At 50.1% G+C, this 10,352-nt stretch overlaps 1 protein-coding gene across 3 annotated transcripts in view; it reads left to right on the top strand.

Moving 5' to 3' along the window:
* The first annotated feature begins 315 nt into the window (after nucleotides 1–315).
* scaf11 (SR-related CTD-associated factor 11) overlaps nucleotides 316–10,352 on the top strand; it is an 88,134-nt gene continuing 78,097 nt past the window's right edge. For all 3 annotated transcript variants that reach the window (XM_073059722.1, XM_073059725.1, XM_073059723.1), the window contains exon 1: nucleotides 316–506. The gene's annotated coding sequence lies outside the window, so the exon portion shown is untranslated. The remainder of the gene's footprint in view (nucleotides 507–10,352) is intronic.

The following is a 10,352-nucleotide window of genomic DNA, read 5'->3' as shown; positions in this document are numbered from 1 at the left end:
CGCCGCATGGCGGCCGGTCTGGTACTACAAGCCGGACGGTGACGGCATCATCGCAGAATGGCCGGTGGGGAGACTGCAGCGCCACACGGTGGCCGCTCTAGAACTGAAGGCCGTATGGTGACAGCAGCGCCTCCTTGTGGCCGGAGGTATTTCCGACGGGGTGACGGCAGCGCCGCAGAGCGGCCACTCAGGAACTGCAGGCCGGAGGCAGACGGCAGCGCCGCACAGCGGCCGCTCTGGAACTGCAGGCCAGTGGGAGACAGCAGCGCCGCTGTACGGTTGGCCCGGAGTCGCGGCGACGCTCCGCTGCCCTCCCCCTTCCCCCACCCCCACCCCCAGCGACATGTGGATGTGAGGCTCGGGCCTGGCGCTTCCGCAGTGAGAGTGTGGCTTCCCCGGGCGTTCAGCTGCTAACGGGTTTTATCTCAGAGCCGAGTTGGTGGCGACGATGATCACATGAGCCTGGGGCCTTGTGCTGAAGCGGAGAGAGCGCGGTCCGAACTGAGGTGGGTGAGACCCGGGGGGGAGGGGGGTGGCCTTTACAAAGTGCGTGAGCGGCCGCCTTTCAGGCCTAACGGCCCGGGCTCCGGAGCCTCTTTTCCTGACGCTGAATTTGCTGGTGACGCCGTCGGCAAGTGGCTCCTGTTCGTCTCGTTTTCAGACGAAGGAGGAGGCCGAGATTGGATGGCGGGTTGGACCCAGGAACTGGGCCGGGAGCCTGGGGCCCGCTGACGAGCTTCGCAAGCCGCGAACGGTCAGTAGGAGACCCCGAGGTCGCGGGTAGGAGGCAGGGCCGAGACGAGGAGTTGTAAACAGAGGAGGGTGGCCGTGAAAACTGAGCGTTGAGACCTAATAAAGACACTGAGAATAATAACCCAGTCAGAGAGTGAGCAATGATCTCCCCTGATCACTGCAGGAAGTGTTTGTTAGACTTGGGTCGTTGTTGTCAGGACTGACGGTGCATAACTATGTGTAGAGTGTTCCTTAACTGGGAATGTGTTCATTTCGGGTGGAAAAAGGAGTTTGGTGGGAGTTTGGTTTGTAATTCAAATGTATAAAATAATGTAAGGTCTGAACTAAATGAACGTCTGTGACCCATTTCTCCCAGTGATATCATTCACTAGATGACACAGATTTAATTGGTGAAAGGATTTCAAGGGTGCTGGGTTAAAGTATTCTATGTCTGGTGAAGAAGACTGAAATCTGCACTGGGTTTTTAATAAGTACACTGATCAAGACTTTTGAAGAGTTTTAACCTGCTGTGAGGAATTAGGAAATGGGATCAACCTGAAGTCTGTTGTGTTGTGCAATCTTTTTTGTGATTGTAAGATAATAAAGATAGAGAAAATAATAATACTGCTGTGGGTTAATAATCTGTATGAAACAGAGTTTCTGAGTCTCAGTTGACAAAGTGGCCTAGTGTATTTAGGCCCACAGATGTTTAATCAAAGTTCAAAGTAAAATTTTATTTCAGAGTACGTTTCACCACATACAACCCTGAGATTCTTTTTCTGTTTGCATACTTAGCAGCTCTTATAAAACAGTAACTGTAAATAGACAATAAATAAACTGCAAATGTAGATATAAGTAAATTACGAACATGAAATAGGAAAATAAAGAAGTCCGTAAGTTAGTGTAGTTATCCCTTTTTGTTCAAGGGCCTGATGGTTGAGGGCTAGTAATTTCTTGAATCTACCTGGTGGTATTAAGTCCTGAGGCACTTGCACCTTCTACCTGATGGCAGCAGCGAAGAAAGAGCCTGGCCTGGGTGCTGAGAATCTTTGATAATGAATTCTGCTTTCATACGGCAATATTTCATGTAGATGTGCTCAATGGCTAGGAGGACTTTACCCGTGATGTGTTGGGCCGAATCCACTAACTTCAGTAAGACTTTCCGCTCAAATCATTCTAGACTGTTAATTAAATTTTCATGCAATAAAGAGCAGTGCACCTTTTTTTTACAATTCCTGTTAGATGTGCTTATCAGCTTTGTGATAGAGTACTTCATTCTCTTTGAACACACTTTTCACTGCTTTTGTATCTTCTAAAATATTTTTCTACCAAAATTTATATAATAATAATTGTCGTACGTTAGGTACTGCTGTCACAAGACAATAAATTTCACTACATCACTACGTATGTCAGAGATGAATCTGATTCTGATACAGTTTTAGATTTTTCCGCCTTTTCATCTACCATATCCTCAGTTGTTTACATAATCTGCCTATATTCCCTTGAAGTTTCCCAGTGCATCCTCACAATTAAGGTTACCATCTATCTTTGTATCATGAGCAAATTTAGACATACAGTGGATTCCAGTTAATTAGGACACCAGTGTATTTTGGCCCAATTAGCTGAAGTTGTATAGAAATAGTTAAAAAAAGTATAAAAAAGACCAACTATGGTTCAACTGAGTAACAATTTATGTATTAAATGAAATACAGAACAAATTTGAATGCTACCAATACCTCTACACTACTATATGACTGCATTAGTTCCTAATAGTTATCAACAGAAGAATTAATCTAGTGTAAACTGTCATATTCTTCGGTAAATGAACAAGATTAGCGCAGACACCTGCAGATACAATGCCTCATACAATGTAATTGCTGACTGCATCCTCCAAATCTTCACTTGCATTGTAACATTCAAGATTATTGTGAATATCTTCAAATTCTATGTAGTTCCTAACTTGTTGAAGTACAGTAGTGAAATAATTTCATTTTCACTCCTGGCCATTTCTAGCATCTCCCAGCCTAATTGTTTGAAACCACAGTGAGCAAAACAGGTCTGAATTGTTTTGCTTCTTTTCTCTCGCTTTTTTATCAGTGACAAAAATCACTGCTTTTTGAACACAAATACACACGGGTTGCACTTGAATCTGATGGGGACCGATATTCTGCCAGGGAGGTTTGCTGAGGCTATTGGGGAGAGTTCAAACGAGACTTGCTGGGGATTGCAACTGAACTGAAGAGACAGAGGAAGGGGCGGTCGGCTCACAAATGGAAAATGCTTGTAGACAGTGCAAGAGGGAGGATAGGCACGTGATGGAGAAGGGATATGCTCAGACTGATGGCTTGAGATGTGTAGATTTTAATGCAGGAAGCGTCATGAACAAAGCGGATGAGCTTAGAGCATGGATCATTACTTGGAGCTATGATGTTTTGGCCATTACAGAGACTTGGATGGTGCAGGGGCAAGAATGGTTACTTCGAGTGCCAGGTTTTAGATGTTTCAGAAAGGACAGGAAGGGAGGCAGAAGAGGTGTGGGTGTGGCACTGGTGATCAGAGATAGTGTCACGGCTACAGAAAAGGAAGTCATGGAGGGATTGTCTACTGAGGCTCTGTGGGTGAAAGTTAAAACAGGAAAGGGTCAATAACTCTACTGTGTGTTTTTTATAGACCAGCCAATAGTAACAGGGACATCGAGGAGCAGATAAAGAGACAGATTCTGGAAAGGTGGAATAATAATAGGGTTGTCGTGGTGCGAGATTTTAATTTCACAAATATTGATTGGCATCTTCTTAGAGCAAGGGGTTTGTTAGGTGTGTACAGGAAGGTTTCCTGACACAATATATAGATAAGCCTACAAGAGGAGAGGCTGTACTTGATCTGGTATTGGGAAATGGACATTTCAGATGTCAGGTCTCTCAGTGGAACAGCATTTTGGAGACAGTGATCACAATTCTATCTCCTTTCCCATAGCATTGGAGAGGGATAGGAACAGACAAGTTCGGAGAGTGTTTAATTGGAGTAAGGGGAAATGTGAAGCTATCAGGCAGGAACTTGGAAGCATAAATTGGGAACAGATTGGGAACACACCTAACAAACCCCTTGCTCTAAGAAGATGCCAATCAATATTTGTGAAATTAAAATCTCGCACCACGACAACCCTATTATTATTCCACCTTTCCAGAATCTGTCTCTTTATCTGCTCCTCGATGTCCCTGTTACTATTGGCTGGTCTATAAAAAACACACAGTAGAGTTATTGACCCTTTCCTGTTTTAACTTTCACCCACAGAGCCTCAGTAGACAATCCCTCCATGACTTCCTTTTCTGTAGCCGTGACACTATCTCTGATCACCAGTGCCACACCCACACCTCTTCTGCCTCCCTTCCTGTCCTTTCGGAAATGTACAGCAGAAATGTGGCAAATGTTCAGGGGATATTTGTGTGGCGTTCTGCATAAGTACGTTCCAATGAGACAGGGATGGTGTGGTATAGGAACTGTGGTGTACAAAGGCAGTTGAAAATCTAGTCAAGAAGAAAAGAAAAGCTTGTAGCGATGTACTACATACAGAGCTAGAGACGACACGCAGTCGGTAAGTCGTTTCGAGACTAGTTTATTCAAACTTCGCGGCGCTGGTATTTAATCCCTAGCGCCCGCCCTCTCCGGGCGGAAATGACGTCAGAGGTGCATTACCAAAGTCTCCCCCCGCGCGCTGACTATTTGTGAGCCGGTTCGCCTGTGCAGAAAGTGGGTCGCCACATAACCCCCCCCCCCCCTCAGAACCGGCGATACACCCCCCAATGTCCACAGTCTGGATCAGCCTCTGTTTGGGAGGTCTGCCTCTGCGCCGCGGTGCCTGAACCTCGACCGGCTGCGCCGTCCACATGGGCTGGTTTGAGTCGGTCCACCGTGAAAACCTCCTCTCTCCCCCCAATGTCCAGAACGTACGTGGACCCGTTGTTGTTCATCACCTTAAACAGCCCCTCGTACGGCCGCTGTAGCGGTGCCTGGTGTCCGCCCCTTCGTACAAACACAGACTTACAGTTCTGCAGGTCTTTGGGTACATGGGTCGGGGTCCGTCCGTGCTGTGAAGTTGGTACGGGGGCCAGGTTGCCGAGCCTTTCGCGTAGTCTGTCCAGGACTGGTGCGGGTTCTTCCCCTTGTCCCTTTGGGGCTGGTATGAACTCTCCCGGGACGGCCAGGGGTGCGCCATACACCAACTCGGCCGACAAGGCGTGCAGATCCTCTTTGGGCGCTGTGCGAATTCCAAGCAGGACCCAGGGAAGCTCGTCCACCCAGTTAGGTCCTCTCAGACGGGCCATGAGAGCCGACTTCAAGTGATGGTGGAAGCGTTCCACTAGTCCGTTCGACTGTGGGTGGTAGGCAGTAGTGTGGTGTAGCTGCATTCCCAACAGGCTGGCCAGAGCCGACCACAGGCTGGAGGTGAACTGGGCGCCTCTGTCGGAGGTAATGTGGGCCGGTACCCCAAAACGTGCTACCCAGGTTACAATCAGTGCTCAGGCGCAGGAATCGGCAGATGTGTTGGTGAGCAGGACCGCCTTTGGCCACCTCGTGAACCGGTCTACCATAGTTAGGAGATACCGCGCTCCTCGGGACACTGGTAGGGGACCCAAGATATCTGCATGAATGTGGTCGAACCTCCGGTGGGTGGGTTCGAACTGCTGCGGTGGGGCTTTAGTGTGCTGCTGCACCTTGGCTGTTTGGCACTGTGCGCATGTTCTGGCCCATTCACTGACCTGCTTGCGAAGTCTGTGCCACGCGAACTTGCTGGTGACCAGCCGGACGGTTGTCCTGATAGATGGGTGTGCCAAACTTTTCATTTTTCATTTCAACTTCGTGTATGGAGTTGAAAACTCGCCGCCTCCAGGCTGCCGGGACGATGGGGCGAGGTTGGCTGGTAGCCACGTCGCACAGGAGGGTCCTCTCACCTGGGCCTACAAGAAAGTCCTGCAGCTGCAAACCCGGGACTGCGGTCCTGTAGCTGGGCATCTCGTCGTCTGCCTGCTGTGCCTCCGCCAGTGCTTCATAGTCTACCTCCAGGGACAGGGCCCGGACAGCTGGTCTGGAGAGTGCGTCCGCCGCGACGTTGTCCTTTCCCGAGACATGCTGGATGTCTGTCGTGTACTCCGAGATGTAGGACAGATGTCGCTGCTGGCGAGCCGACCAGGGACACCTTCGTGAACGTGAAGGTCAACGGTTTGTGGTCCGTGAAAGTGGTGAATGGCCTGCCTTCTAAGAAGTACCTGAAATGCCGGATTGCCAGATACATTGCCAACAGCTCCCAGTCGAAAGCACTGTACTTGAGTTCGGATGGTCGTAGGTGCTTGCTGAAGAACACCAAGGGTTGCCAGTGCCCCTCGATGAGCTGCTCCAGCACCCCACCGACTGCTGTGTCGGATGCGTCCACCGTGAGGGCGGTCGGAACGTCCGTTCTGGGGTGCACCAGCGCCGCAGCCTCCTCGTCCCAAGTAATGTCCTTGCCTTTACCCGACATCAGGGTGTACAAAGAGCGCATGATACGGGCTGCTGAGGGGAGGAAACGGTGGTAGAAGTTCACCATACCAACAAACTCCTGCAGGCCTTTGACCGTGTTGGGCCGGGCAAAGTGGCTGATCGCGTCTACCTTGGCGGGCAGAGGTGTTGCCCCGTCTTTGGTAATCCTGTGGCCCAGGAAGTCGATGGTATCGAGACCGAACTGGCATTTGGCCGGGTTGATCATGAGGCCGAAATCACTCATGGGAGTAGAGCTGGCGGAGGTGGGACAGATGCTCCTTACAACTACTGCTGGCTATAAGGATGTCATCCAAATAGATGAATGCAAAGTCCAGGTCGCGTCCCACTGCATCCATTAGCCACTGGAACGTCTGTGCGGCATTCGGAGGAACTCGAACGGGGTGATAAGCGCTGTTTTGGGGATGTCTTCAGGGTGCACCGGGATTTGATGGTATCCCCGGACGAGGTCTACTTTGGAAAATATTCTTGCCCCGTGCAGGTTTGCTGCAAAGTCCTGTATGTGCGGCACGGGGTAGCGGTCTGGAGTTGTAGCCTCTTTCAGTCTGCGGTAGTCTCCAACCCCCAGCTGCTTTGGGCACCATGTGCAGGGGGGAGGCCCATGGGCTGTCAGACCTCCGTACGATCCCCAATTCCTCCATCCTCTTGAACTCCTCCTTCGCCAGGCAGAGCTTTTCCAGGGGGAGCCTTCGTGCACGGGCATGGAGGGGTGGTCCCTTGGTTGGGATGTGGTGCTGAACCCCGTGTCTGGGCACGGCTGCCATGAACTGTGGTGCCAGAATCGATGGAAAGTCCGCCAGGATTCTGGTGAATTTGTTGTCCGACAGTGTGATGGAGTCCAGGTGTCGGGCCGGCAACTTGGCTTCACCCAGGGAGAACGTCTGGAAAGTCTCGGCGTGTACCAGTCTATTCCCTTGCAAATCGACCAGCAGGCTGTGAGCTCGCAAGAAGTCCACCCCCAGGAGTGGTTGGGCCACGGCGGCCAGTGTGAAGTCCCACGTGAACCGGCTGGCGCCGAACTGCAGCTGCATTGTGCGGGTGCCGTAGGTCCGTATCGTGCTGCCGTTTGCGGCCCTCAGGGTGGGTCCTGGCTTCCTGTTGCGGGTGTCGTACCCCGTCAGGGGCAAGACGCTGATTTCCACTCCGGTGTCGACCAAGAAGCGGCGTCCCAACTGTTTGTCCCAGACGTACAAGAGGTTGTCCTGGTGGCCAGCTGCCATAGTTATTAGCGGCAGCTGGCTCTGGCCCAGGCCCTTGCAGGGCGGGCAACAACGGCGGGCTTCTGTACCCCACCGCTGGTGGTAGAAACACCACTGTTCACTGTCCTCCTCACTCCTGCCTCTGTGTAATGTGCACCCCCCTGCCGGGCCTGGTCTGGTCTGCTGCTGGGTGCGTGGCTTGGTAATCTGACCGACGGACACCACGCTCTCCCTCTTGGCTTTCCACAGCACGTCTGTCCGGGCCGCCACCTTCCAGGGGTCGCTGAAATCTGCGTCGGCCAGCAGCAGATGTATGTTCTCGGGCAGTTGCTCTGGGAACGTTTGCTCGAACATGAGGCAGGGCTTGTGTCCATCAGCCAGGGTCAGCATCTCGTTCATCAATGCTGACGGCAGTCTGTCTCCCAAACCGTCCAGGTGAAGCAGGCGGGCACCCCGCTCACGCCGTGAGAGGCCAAAGGTCCCAGTGAATGTTTCATATTTGCCTTCTTCCGGGGGCGACTGTATGAAATCCGCAACCTGGGCGGCCGTCTCCTGGTCAAGGGCGCTCACCACGTGGTAGTAACGCGTGGAATCAGAGGATATCTGCCGAATCTGGAACTGGGCTTCTGCTTGGCTAAACCACACGCGTGGTCCAGAAAGTCGGCAGTTTTAGTGAAACTGCGTGAACAGATGAAGAGTCGGTCATCTTTGGTCCAAATCCCGTTTGGACTGTCGGGGTCACCAATGTAGCGATGTACTACATACAGAGCTAGAGACGACACGTTTCGAGACTAGTTTATTCAAACTTCGCAGCGCTTGCATTTAATCCCTAGCGCCAGAGGTGAAATGACGTCGGAGGTGCATTACCAAAGTCTTCCCCCGCGCGCTGGCTATTTGTGAGCCGGTGACCCACAGAAAGTGGGTCGCCACAAGCTTATGAAAGGTTCAAAAAAACTAGGTAATGATAGTGATCTAGAAGATTATAAGGCTTGCAGGAAGGAGCTTAAAAATGAAATTAGGAGAGCTAGAAGGGGCCACGAGAAGGCCTTGGTGAGCAGGATTAAGGAAAACCCCAAGGCATTCTACAAGTATGTGGAGAGCAAGAGGATAAGATGTGAGAGAATAGGACCAATCAAATGTGACAGTGGGAAAATGTGACATATGTATAGAACCGGAGGAGATAACAGAGGTACTTAATGAATACTTCAGTACTCACTATGGAAAAGGATTTTGGCAATTGTAGGGATGATTTACAAAGGATTGAAAAGCTTGAGCATATAGACCTTAAGAAAGAGGATGTGCTGGAGCTTTTGGAAAGCATCAAGTTGGATAAGTCTCTGGGACCAGATGAGATGTACCCCACGTTACTGTAGGAGGTGAGGGAGTAGATTGCTGAGTCTCTAGCAATGATCTTTGCATCATCAATGGGGACAGGAGAGGTTCTGAAGGATTGGAGGGTTGCAGATGTTGTTCCCTTATTCAAGAAAGGAAGTAGAGAAAGCCCAGGAAATTATAGACCAGTGAGTCTTACTTTGGTGATTTATAAGTTGATGGAAAAGATCCTGAGAGGCAGGATTTATGAACATTTGGAGAGGCATAATATGATTAGGAATAGTCAGCATGGCTTTGTCAAGGGCAGGTCGTGCCTTACGAGCCTGACTGAATTTTTTGAGGAAGTGACTAAACACACAGATGAAGGTAGAGCAGTAGATGTAGTGTATATGGATTTCAGCAAGGCATTTGATAAGGTACCCCATGCAAGACTTCTTGAGAAAGTAAGGAGGCATGGGATCCAAGGAGACATTGCTTTTGGATCCAGAATTGGCTTCCTCACAGAAGGCAAAGAGTGGTTGTAGGCGGATCATATTCTTCATGGAGGTCGGTCACCAGTGGTGTGCCTCAGGGATCTGTTTTGGGACCCCTTTGTGATTTTTATAAATGACCTGGATGAAGAAGTGGAGGGATAGGTTAGTAAATTTGCTGATGACACAAAGGTTGGCGGTGTTGTGGATAGTGTGGAGGGCTGTCAGAGGTTACAGCGGGACATCAATAGGGTGCAAAACTGAGCTGAAGTGGCAGATGGAGTTCAACCCAGAAGTGTGAGATGGTTCATTTTGGTAGGTCAAATATGATAGCAGTGTGAAGGATCAGAGGGATCTTGGGGTCTCAGTCCATAGGACAGTCAAGAAGGCATACGGTGTATTGGCCCTCATCAACCGTGGGATTGAGTGCAAGAGCCGAGAGGTAATGTTGCAGCTATATAGGTCCCTGGTCAGACCCCACTTGGAGTACTGTGCTCAGTTCTGGTTGTCTCACTACAGGAAGGATGTGGAAATGATAGAAAGGGTGCAGAGGAGATTTACAAGGATATTGCCTGGATTGGTGAGTATGCCTTTTGAGAATAGGTTGAGTGAACTTGGCTTTTTCTCCTTGGAGCGACGGAGGATGAGAGGTGACCTGATAGAGGTGTATAAGATGATGAGAGGCATTGATTGTGTGAATAGTCAGAGGCTCTTTCCCAGGGCTAAAATGGCTAACACAAGAGGGCACAGTTTTAAGGTGCTTGGAAGTAGGTACAGAGGAGATGTCAGGGGTAAGTTTTTTACACAGAGTGGTGAGTGCGTGGAATGAGCTGCCGACAACGGCGGTGGAGGCAGATACGATAGGGTCTTTTAAGAAACTCCTGGATAGGTATATGGAGCTAGAAAAATAGACGGCCATGGGTATTACCCTAGGTACTTTTGAAAGTAAGGACATGTGTGGCACAGCATTGTGGGCCAAGGGGCCTGTATTGTGCTGTTGGTTTTCTTTGTTTCTACAACTGACGCTTTTTAAAAACTGTTTGCTTTAAACATGGTGTAGTGTCTAATGGTCACACGTGCATGCAAC

Source organism: Hemitrygon akajei, chromosome 10 (assembly GCF_048418815.1).
Source record: "Hemitrygon akajei chromosome 10, sHemAka1.3, whole genome shotgun sequence".
NCBI lineage: Eukaryota > Metazoa > Chordata > Chondrichthyes > Myliobatiformes > Dasyatidae > Hemitrygon > Hemitrygon akajei.
This window is presented reverse-complemented; position numbering and strand designations above follow the sequence as displayed.